Genomic DNA, 12281 nt, shown 5'->3' on the forward strand with positions numbered 1-12281 from the left:
AACAAAATGAAAAGGCATCCTACTGAATGGGAGAGAATATTTGCAAATTATGTATCTGATAATCAGCTAATAACCAAAATATGTAAAGAACTCATGCAACTCAATAGCAGAAAACAATCTGATTAAAAAATGGGCAGAAGATCTGAATATGCATTTTTCCAAAGAGGACATACAGATGGCCAATATATAATGTACCTGCACCTGTTGTTCAACATCACTCATCATCAGGGACATGCAAATCAAAACCACAATGAGATACCACCTCACATATGTTAGAGTGGCTATTAGGAAAGAAACAGGAAATAGCAAGTGTTGTGAGGATATGTAGAATATGTAACTCTTGTACACTGTTGGTGGGAATGTAAGTCGGTGCAGCCACTATGGAAAACGAAGTTTCTGCAAAAAAAAAAATAAATAAAAATTGAGCTACCATAGGATCCAGCAATTCCATTTCTGCGTATTTATCTGAAGAAAATGAAAACCCTAACTCGAAAAGATATATTCACCCCAAAGTGTCCATCTATGGATGAATGGATAAAGAAAATGTGGTGTAGCCTGCTGCCCTCATGCTGCTCCTGCCTAGCGCTGCAGACAGCCATGGCACCGCTGTCACCCACTCTCTGACCTCTGCCTCCACACCCTGTCAGCCTCAACCTCTGGAACGTGGTTTGATGCTTTTGTTAAGAGGAGAAACAAAATGCTTCTGCCTCTTTTCAGGAACTGGAGGATAAAAGGAGTTATCAGAAGAGTCAGAAGATGAAGAGTTACAGTTAGAAGAGTTTCCCTTGTTGAAAACACTTGATCGCAAAGGCTAGAAGATAAGGCAATGGTTTTAAAACATCACCCAGACAAATGGAAAGCAGCTGGTGAACCAGTAAAGAAAGAGATAAGGACTACTTCACTTGCATAACTAAGGCTTATGAAATGCTGTCTGAACCAGTGAAAAGATAAGCATTCCACAGCATAGATCCTACTTTCGATAACATGGTTCCTCCCAAAAGTGAAGCAAAGCACACTTTCTTTGATGTGTTTTCCCCAGTGTTTGAAAGGAATTCCAGATGGTCAAATAAAAAGAAAAAAAGTCCCTAAACTTGGTGTTATGAATTCATCATTAGAAGATATAGAGGCCTTTCATTCTTTCTGGTATAATTTTGATTCTTGGAGAGAATTTTCTTATTTAAATGAAGACGAAAAGAAAAAACAGAATGTCATGAAGAGAGGAGATGGATTGAAAAGCAGAACAGAGCAACAACGGCACAAAGAAAAATAAAAGAAATGGACAGAATAAGAACATTAGTTGATAATGCTGTGATCCAAGGATAAAAAAAATTAAGGAAGAAGAAAAAGCCACCAAAGAAAGAGAAAAGAAAGCCAAAGCAGAAGCAAAACAGAAGGAGAGAAAAACTAAAGAAAAACAAGACAAGCTGAGCTAGAAGCTGTTTGGTTAGCCAAAGAGAAAGAAGAGGAGGAAATTAGACAACAAGCATTATTGTCTAAGTAGGAAAAAGATATCCAGAAAAAAGCCATTAAAAAGGAAAGGCAAAAACTTTGAAACTCACGTAAGACCTGGAATCACTTTTCTGACAATGAGGCAGAGCAGGTTAAAATGATGGAAGAAGTGGAAAGAATGTGTGATTGGCTTGAACTAGCAAGCTTACAGTGTTTGAATGAAACACACCAACCTACTAAAGAAGTAGGAAAGCCTTGCTCTGGAAAAGCAGAAGAAATAAATGAACAAGTTCAAAAAGAGACAGAGAAACCTGAAGCTCGCATGCAACAGCGTCTAAGAACGCAGACAAAGCAACCGGCTAAGTGGAAATGGCAGTAAAAATTGGTCAGAAGACGATCTGCAATTACAAACTAATTGAACCTCCTCCCTGCTGGAACAAATTGAGCATGGGAAGTTATTGCTACATCGTACGAAGGATGAACATACATCCTTCTTCTGGAGTCAAGAGAACTGCCAAAGATGTTATTGATAAAGTAAAGAGTCTTCAAAAACTTGACCCTCATAAAAAAGGTGACATAAAGAAAAAGACTTTTGATAAATTTCGAAAAAAAAAAAAAAACCAACACAACAACAACATGGAGTGGTGCCTGAAGCAGACAATGCAACACCTTCACAACTATTGGAAGGTCCACACACAGATTTCATCTCTCTGACAACAGAAGAACAGAAGCTTCTGGAACAAGCTTTGAAAACATACCCCGTAAATACACCTGAGAGATGGGAACACACAGCAGAAGCAGTGCCTGGCAGGACAAAGAAGGACGGCATGAAATGATGCAAGGAACTCGTTGAGGTGGTAAAGCAAAGAAAGCTGCTCATTTGAGTGCCGAATGCAAGTAGAGCCAAGAAACGGCTTATGACAATTTTTATTTTGTGTGCATTTTTAAAGCAAAACTGAAAATACTGTACAAAAAAAAAGAAAAGAAAACATGGTGTATATATACAATGGACTATTATTCAGCCATAAAAAATGAAGTCTTGGGGCGCCAGGTGGCTCAGTCAGTTAAGGGGCAGACTCTTGGTTTCGGCTTAGGTCACGATCTCCAGCGGCGAGATGGAGCCCTGCTTCAGGCTCCATGCTCATTCCAGATTCTTCTTAAGACTTTCTCTCCCACTGCCCCTCCCCACTGCTCTCTGTCTCTGTCTGTCTTTCTCACATAAATAAATCAATCTTAAACAGAAAAGAATGAAGTCTTGCCATGTGTGAAAACATGAATGGACTTTGAGGGTATTGTGCTAAGTGAAGTAAGTCAGACAGAGAAATACACATGATCTCACTTACGATCTCACTTACATGTGGAATCTAAGAAACTCCAAAAACAAATGAAAAACCAAGCTCACGGATACAGAGAAGAGATTGGTTGTTGTCAGAGGTGAGGGGTGAGGATAGGTGAAGCAGGTGACGGAGGTCAAAAGGTACAAAAGGTACCAACTTCCAGTTATAAAATAAAGAAGTCATGGGGATGTAATGTCCAGCATGGTGACTAGAGTTAATAATACTATATTTGAAAGTTGCTAAGAGAGTAGATCTTAAAAGTTCTCATCACACATAATTTTTTTTTTGGTAACTATGTATGGCGATGGATGTTAACTAGACTTACGTATATGAATATCAAATCATTATGTTGTATACCTGAAATTAACATATTGATACATGTTAATTATACCTCAATAAAAAATAAATAAATAGAAAGTAATACAACAACAACAAAAGGACACAAGCCAGCTTGAAGGAGATCCCACTGATCAATTTGAGCCTCAAAGAGATATAATCTGTTATTTTAGAGATGGTAACCCGCTGAATATAATAGGAAGTTTTGAGTCCATGCTAGTATAAATTAATAAATTTACATTGTTTTAAAGTGCTTCTACATAAAATATTTATTAATTATAAAGAGAAGAGGAGGCTTGCAGTGGAGAAGCTTGGCAGACACGATCTAAATCATATGGTTAAGGCTGACATTCGCCATAAAGGAACAAATCAAAAGCCGCACCACCTAAGAATGCAATGAGAGGATGTCAACATTGTTTCTGCAATATTCCTACCAAAGATGTATAACCTGAATTTAAGGAGGAGAAAACATCATCAGACAACTCTAACTTGAGAGGCATTCTATAAAATAACTGGCCCATCATTTCCAAATGTGTCAAGGCCATGAAAGTCAAGGAAAGACAGAGCTGTTCTAGCCTGAAGGACATTTTGATGCAACGTGTGATTGTGAACTGGATCTATAAAACACATTAATGGACAATTGGGGTCTGAGGATTAAAGTGTAGTGTCAGTGTTAACTTTGTGATCGTGATGGCTGTGGACTATAGGAGGATGTTCTTGTCTGTAGGAAATATACACTAAAGCATTTAGAGGGTGATGGGGCATCAGGTTGGAAACTTATTCTCAAATGATTCAGGAAGAAAAGGTCTTTGAATTCTATTTGCAACTTTTCTATAAGTTTGAGATTTTTCCAAGACCAAAAAATTTATGCTAAATATAAACAATTAAAAATAATTCTTAAAATCACTAATTATAATCCTGAAAATGAATAGAAAATAACAAATCAGTTTTGGCCAACTAACCTAAAGACACTTTAAGAGCACAGTTTACATAAAACACCCCAGGCTGTTTTAATGAAATGGCAGATAAAATGAAAGAAACATTGTGCCTTATAAGTGATATATAAGCACAAAATGCCACATAGCAGGGGGAAAAGCCTACATCCCACGTGAGTACCAAGTACTCAAAACCGAGGTCTGAAGTAGACTGTTGTATAGAGTATATTTCTACATTATTAGAGTAGAAAAAGGAATGTGTTTCTGCCTGCTGAGACAGAATATCACAAACGGTTGGATTGTTAATTAGTTGATTGGTTGATTCATCCTGGCCCTGCCATTTGCTAGCTGTAAGACCTTGACATGTCACCTAATCTCTCTGTGCCTCAATTTCCTCATATATAAAATAAGCATAATTACAGGGCCTACCTCATAGGTGCTCAATAGGTGAACTTTATTTTTTTAAAGATTTTATTTATTTATTTGTCAGAGAGAGAGAGCACAAACAGGGGGAGCAGCACAGGCAGAGGGAGAAGCAGGCTCCCTGCTGAGCAAGGAGCCCAATGCAGGGCTCAATCCCAGGACCCTGGGATCATGACCTGGGCTGAAGGCAGACGCTTCACCGACTGAGCCCCCCAGGTGCCCCACAGTGGGTGAACTTTAAATGAGTTAGTGTGTGTACAGTGCTTAGATTACTGCCTGGCACAAAACAAGTGCTACCTGAAAGTATTAGCTGTTGTTATTAATTCATTCATCAATAGTGCAATTTGCATTTTTCAGTGTTAAGGATGGTAATGCCATGGTGCATCTCCCTACCAGGTGTTGAGAGATAAATTTACCTGCTATGGAAATTTCTTATACGATCCCCCCAACCCCTCGCACCCCTACCCAGCCTGTGTCCCTTTGGACTCTCCTCAATGGAGAGTGTCAGTACCCACCATGGCCTGACCCCAGCTTTTCATCCTGACCCTAGAACCCCACTGGCTGAGCTGGGAGTCCTTCGCCAGAATATCTAGAACATATCTTATGTTTTCTGGCAAATGGTTCATTGTTTTCCTTCATGTGACTCTGCCTTCAGGATGTTTGCTTCTTTACCTCCTTGTAGAACTAATCAAACTGTCTGGGACTACTGACCAAACCCACCTCCTCTGTGTCCCACAGAGCTCCTCTGTTCATCTCGTTCCATTTTGAAGTTAATGCAGTACCTTCAATACATTTGAAACTGAAATACTGTTACATTTTTGATGTTTTCTATTTTCAGTAACCATGCAGTGCTCAGGCCCCCCAAAGTCTGTGATGATGAGCATATTAACACTGACAGAGGAGGGCTTACATAATTTTTTAAGGATCGTGTGCAAAATTTTAAGCTTTAATTATTGTTATCAATCAATAGTTCAGTTCTTGTTTGCATCTGTTTATGGGACTCATTTAGGCAAATCTCTTATGGTCTGTGAGTCATTTATTTATGCATTTTATTGCTGTGTCACTGTGAAGAGCAGATGGCAGCACATGTATCTTGACTTGATTTAAGGACTTGACTCTCCCTTGCGTTAAGGAGCGCCACTTTTAATGCTGCCATCCTCTTTAAAGTTGCTTGCTTGAGAGCATCTGAGAATATACGGTAAAAATCTGCATGTCCTTTACCTAATCTAGCACATAGGCCTAAATGTGGACACCAGTGAATAGAGTATGAATTTCAGAGACAGTCACAGCTATGTTTAACACTTGGCTCTTCAAGAAAGTACTTCATAACAGCTGAGGAGTTTGGGCAAATTTCTTCATCAAAGAACGGTGATATTGACTCCCAAAAGGCCACCAGAAAAACAAAACAAAACATGACCTATTGCCCAAACAAATCTTTGTGTATTGGATTTGCTGTAGGAAGGGTGAACATCATCTTGACAGAGAGTAATATCTCAGAAGAGAGAAGTCAGGGGAGGATATTTATAGGATTTAGATAGGCTGGATAGCATTTAAGGTGGAGAACTAGTTGAGGGGGGCAGAAATGATGAAATAATAACTTTGGATTGGGGGGCCTAGGGAGATAAGCATGCAGCTAATGTTAAAATTAACCTATTTTAGTTGGTTCACAGTCTTATTTTCCAGGGGCAAGCAGTTAGGTCATTTTTGTTTTTTTCAGTATTTTGTCTAACACAGGGACAGGAAGATATGTCCAGTTCCAGGACTGTTTAACACAGATTTAGGAAATTCAGTGATCAAATTATGCCATCAGATTGTTGTATAAAATAGAATACTGTATATAAATGAGACCTGCACTGAGTTAGTGCTCATTAAAATGATAGTTTCTTTTCTCTCCTAGCTCAGCTGCTTCCCAAACTTTCCACCTCTGTTTGTTTATATGGAGACCTCCTCTTTATATTAACACCATCTAAATCAGTGGTCTGCCATAATAATAGCACTCAAAAAAGCTTCTTGAATGAGTAAATAAAAATCAAAAGATAAAACTTTGGAAATAAAAAAGTGTTTGCAGAGTTTTAATAATAGTTTAAACCCATGAAACTGGGTTTCTTCCAAGCATAATTAACTTATTTATTATTGTACTGAATGCAAATTTCTCATTAACTCATTGAAGTTCTGGAAACTTGAAAACCTGAAGAAAAGCACTTAGATTTTGATTGCCAATATTTAAATTATTCAATTTTGTTAACTGTCATGGTGGGAAAAAGTTATCCAAATTAGTTAAGAGTCATTATATACAGATCTTCTAAAGATGCTGCTACAACATCAGGTAAAGTGAGAGGTCTAAAGATCAGGTTCCGTGTAACATTTTTTCCTCTTTGAACTGGTAGGCTTTTTTTTGATCACCTTCATTAGAAAACAATTTCAGTTACTTCTGAATCACTTTGCACCTACTTTTATTGATAAAATACAATAAATTGTACAATTGTAAAGGTCTTACATCCCATAATGCTCCGTTTTCCCATAGCGTTTGCCTGCTTTCTCTCTCTCTCCGTTTCTGTCTCCCTATCTATGTGTCTGTCTCCGTCTTCGTCTCTCTCTCTCTCTCTCTCTCTCTCACACACACACACACACACACACACACACACACACACATCAGCAGTTCCCTGACCACTAGAGCCTCTCAGAACTTTTAAAGTACACATATCAAAATCCCTTTCTCTCTTCATCAACCCCTAGGAAATTCTGACTCAGTCAAGTATACACTGAGCATTTAGGAATCTGTTCTTTTGAAAAGCACCTCAGGAGAGTCTGGTGATCAAATGGGTTTGGGAACCAGCCCCTGAGGAATATGGCCTTAAGGGCACTCACAACTCCTGGGATTTCAGAGGAGCCCTGCATCCTCTGACAGTCATTCTTACATGCAGAGGGCAATGGCTTCTTTTCCTTTCCTGCCCCCGTTCTAGCTTCAGTGGAGGCACCCAGGCTGCATCTGGTTCCGGGCATGCTTCATTAGCTGCAAGGTTAATACGACTGTGACTTTGTTTTGTTTTCTTTTGCAGGGCCATCAGAAGGGCGAGATGAACAGGAAAAGGAAATTGAATACAGTAAAATTCTATTCTTCTTTTAAGAAACTGGAGTCCCCTTTATTCCTGCATGGGCACGAGGTGTAAGGAGTTGATGTGTCAGCTGACAACTGTTCATGAAAACCTCACCAAGAAATGTCTGAGTTTCTATAGAATTTAAAGCCCCAGACTGATCTATTTTAGTTTCGAGGCAGGTGCTAATTCTTATGGCTACAGCAGTCATCTCTCTCTCTTTCATGTGGTGTTGGACTAATAATAGCTACCATTTATTGGCAGCTGCTACGTTTGGAGAACAAGTTCAGCACTTTCTCTACTTTGTTTCATTTAATTCTAACAGCAACACTGAAACCTATTTTCCTCATATTACAGAAGAAACTGAGGCTTGGGAAGATTAAATAATTTACCCGAGGTTAGACACCACGTGCACTGCACAGCCAGCCTGGAGACCTAGGTTTTTTAACTCCAGACCTGAATCCTGAAGGCATTACAGAATAGTGAATACAACTATGGGCTTTGAGCCCTCCTGCCTGGCCTCAACCCCCTGCTGTGTAACCCTGGGCAATTTGTGGAACCCCTCTGTGCCTCAGTTTCCTCATCTGAAAATGGGGTTTTTAACCCAGTTAATAAATGGGCAAAGGATCTGGACAGATGGCAAATAACCATATAAAAAGATGCTCAACATCTATGTCATTAGGAAATTGCAAATGAAAACAACAGTGACATACCATCACGCACCTATTGGAATAGCTAAACCCCAAAACACTGACAACCCCAAATACTAGGGAGGATATGGAGCAACAGGAACTCTCCTTTATTGCTCGTGGAAATGCAAAATGCTACAGTCACTTTGGAAGACAGTTTGGAGGTTTATTTTTTTAAAGATTTTTATTTATTTGTCGGAGAGAGAGTGAGCGAGCACAAGCAGGGGAGCATCAGGCAGAAGGTGAAGCAGGCTCCCTGATGAGCAAGGAGCCCAGTGCAGGACTCTATCCCAGGACCCCCAGATCATGACCTGAGCCAAAGGCAGATGCTTAACCAACTGAGCTACCCAGGTGTCCCCAGTTTGGTGGTTTCCTATAAAGGTACACATTCTTACCATACAGTCCAGCGGTCATACTCTTCAACATTTACTCGAACAAGTTGAAAACATGTCCACACAAAAACTGACACATTTATAGCGGCTTTATTCATCATTGCCAAAGTTGGACGCAACCAAGATGTTCAATAGGTGAATGAGTAAACAGACTGGCACATCATTACAATGGAAGATTATTTAACAATATGAAGAAACGAGCTATCAAGCCGCACAAGACGTGGAAGAGCCTAAATGCATACTACTGAGCGAAAAAAGCCATTGTGAAAAGTCTACACGTATGATTTCAACCGTAGCATATTCTGAAAAAGGCAAACTATGAAGAAAGGAAAAAGCAGTAGTTGCCAGGGATCCAGGGGTAGAGGGAGGGATGACTAGGTGGAACACGGGAATTTTAGGGCAGTGAAACTATTCTGTATGATACTGTAATGGTGGACACATGGCATTACATGTTTGTTAAAACCCACAGAACTGTACAACACGAAGAGTCAACCCCGATGCAAACTAAGGAGCTTAATTAGTAATAATGCATCAATATTAGGTCATCAGTTGTAAAAAAAAGTACTACATTAATGCAAGATGTTGATAATAGGGAGAACTATGTGCATGGTGGGGTGGAGGGAGGAGGGAAAACAGAGTATATGGGAATTCCCTATACTTTCCACACAATTTTTCTGTGAACCTCGAGTTGCTCTAAAAAATAGTTTATTAATTAAAAAAGAATGTCCAAAAAAAGAGAGGGTTATTGTGAGGATTAATGAGTTAATATAAATAAAACACTTAGAAAAAATGCCTGGTACTGGCACTGAATAAATATTATTATTGTTATTATTATTCCTAATCTCTATCGCTTCTTTGGAGGTGATCCAAACATTTGTCTGGGAGCAGCCTGAAGTTTTGGTGGGAAATTTAGTGTGACCTTGGCCAGATAACATGAACTCTTTGTACCACCATTTCCTCCTCTATAAAGTGGGGATGCAAATTATACCTACTTCTTAGGTTGTTGTAAAGAATTAATGGGTCAATGCATATAAAAGGTTCAGAACAGTGCCAGGCATGTAAGTGTACCCTAAATAGAGCTACTTGTGCTACTGTTTCTAATGCTTGACCTCCCAACCCTCAGTACTCTATGGAACTCTGCTCAAGCCCATCACCTAATTTTCGTTTTCTTTGCTTGCCCCCATTTTAGCACAAGAACTTATGTTTGACCTCGGTAGGGGATGTAGCACACTGAGACGCTCAATATCTGCTGAACAAAAGGACAGAGCTATAGAACTGAAACCTGGACACCTCACCTGCAAGGAGGCCTTCAGCGTTCAAAGTTGTGAGAGCATGTACATTATGCAGGTCTTAACGTGCAGTCCAAATGACGAGAAGTACGCTTGCTTTCCTGGGGGACTCCCTCCTTTACTATCTAATGTATCCTGGGCTCTTCTTGGGTTATTCTAACATTTGGACACTATTGCTATAATATCTACTTCCCATCTCTCTTCGGGTTTACAACTCTGATGATACTGCAATGAATTTCAGCTGTTTGATATCCCAGTGATCATAGGTTCTTAGTCCTATGGTTGACTTTGAATTTGGAAGGTATTCTTTCTGGTCTATCAAACTTCATCAAGTTTATATCTCACCTTCACAGTCTGATATGAATTCTAGGTTTCAAATAACCTTTCATCTCTTAGGGGGCAGAATTACAAATATTCCACCAAAGTCAATTTCTTTTTCTAGAATGGTATACATGTGTATGTATGTATGTGCACAGGTGCATGCGTGTGTGTATGTATGAAAGATACGTATTATGTTCCTTATAAATTCTACAGATATTTAATTAAAATATATAGGCACTGAATGTTCTCAAAACAGAGTCACTTTTTTTATGAGTCCTTAAAAGATTGACGTGTTTAGGTGTAACTCTTGTGGAGAAAGAATGAATGAAGACAGTTTTAACAACAGTGAAAGAATCTATTGCCTTGCATTTTTAGGTATGATAATTATGATAATACCAATGCATAAAAATTGGAACCAAATTATTTCAAACTAAAAAAATCTAAGGAAAATATATATGCAAAATATGATATCATTAGTGATTATTCTAATAATAGGTTGAAAACACATATATACTTTTTACACATAAACTAAATCATAGTTGTTCACTGGTCTTGACTTATGGATCCTTGGAGTTCTTAAACATGAATCTTAATCTTTCGAGGTGGCCTAGATGATGCATTTGGTTTATCAATGTTGATGGTGTAGAAAATTCTCAAAGGAAAGAACTCTGCACATCTCATCCTATGACTCCTCTCTTTAAAATCCTTCAGTGGCTTTCTGTTGCTTTTTGGTAGAGTAAACCTTTCATTGGGTCAACAAGGTTGGACCTAATCGCCTCATTAACACATCACTAGACACATCTCTCACTCTCTTAGCTTCACCACCTCTGGCCTTCTGGTTCCTCAACCTGTTATGCTCCCTACACCAACTGATTTTTAGAAGGGATAATTCCTTCAGGTATCTACTTAGATCTCATTTCCTCTCCCCATGCCCTACATTCTGCTCTTACTCTCCTTACTCATTCTCCCTAATTCTGCATCATAAAAGATCTGGGAATTGTGATGATGGTAAAGCAGGGTCCACTCCTTGAGCGTTCTGGGGGGTGTTGGGAAGTGAGGGGGCAGGAAGGCCCTTGGAAGGAACAATCCTGCTTGGTTGCTTTGTCTCTGTCATGCAAATGATTGGGATTTCTGTTCGTTAAAAACAAAGCTGTTTCCTTCTCTTCATCATGATCTTGTGTATCCTCATGGTTCCCGGGGTGGGTGGAAGGCTGTATTAAATGGCATGTGGGATTCTCTGGGTCTAAGAATCTAGCTTTTCTCCTGGGTAAACTATCTTTCTGTTCTTAGGCTCAGTTATTATGTTCCTTCTATGTTTCAAAATGTCTGTTCCAAGATAGCCCTAAGGATTGATGAGAAATATTAAAGCAGTTGAAGGCGCAACTGAATGATTGCCCTTTGTGAATTTATTTTCATTCTTTTTTTTTTTTTTAAGATTTTTAAAATTTATTTGTCAGACAGAGCAGGGGAAACAGCAGGCAGAGGGAGAAGCAGACTCCCCACTGAGCAGGGAGCCCACTGTGGGACGCCATCCTGGGACCCTGGGATCATGACCCAAACCGAAGGCAGTTGCTTAACCGACTGAGCCACCCAGGTGTCCCAATTTATTTTCATTCTTAAGGCAAAACCATCACATGCGTGCTGGTAAATGTGTAACAATCAACCATATGGGGGAGAGGGGGGAAGCGTGTATTTGCAATATTTGCTTGTTTCTATGGTGGAAATTCTCCCACCATGGCCACTTTCAAGCTACCAACGTGCAGTAGCACACCACTCTGTAGCATTTCCACTGGACAGAAAAAATAGGTGCAAATAACTTCAAGGAGGCAGATAATAGTAAAGTAATAAAAGTAAATAAAAAGTAAATAAAAGTAAATATACAGTAAAGTAGTAAAATAATTAGAATGCGATGAGTTTTGAGTATTTATCTTTATTTTTAACATAATTTATTTAATTCTAATTTAATTTAATGTTGAATAATGACTTTCTTTAGCAACTGGCTTGCAAAATTCCTG

General features: G+C 39.1%; 1 pseudogene; it reads left to right on the plus strand.

Moving 5' to 3' along the window:
- The first annotated feature begins 485 nt into the window (after positions 1 to 485).
- On the plus strand, positions 486 to 5394 carry LOC103672532 (annotated as a pseudogene).
- Positions 5395 to 12281: the final 6887 nt, after the last annotated feature.

Source organism: Ursus maritimus, unplaced genomic scaffold (genome assembly GCF_017311325.1).
Source record: "Ursus maritimus isolate PB19 unplaced genomic scaffold, ASM1731132v1 scaffold_2, whole genome shotgun sequence".
Taxonomy (NCBI): Eukaryota; Metazoa; Chordata; class Mammalia; order Carnivora; family Ursidae; genus Ursus; species Ursus maritimus.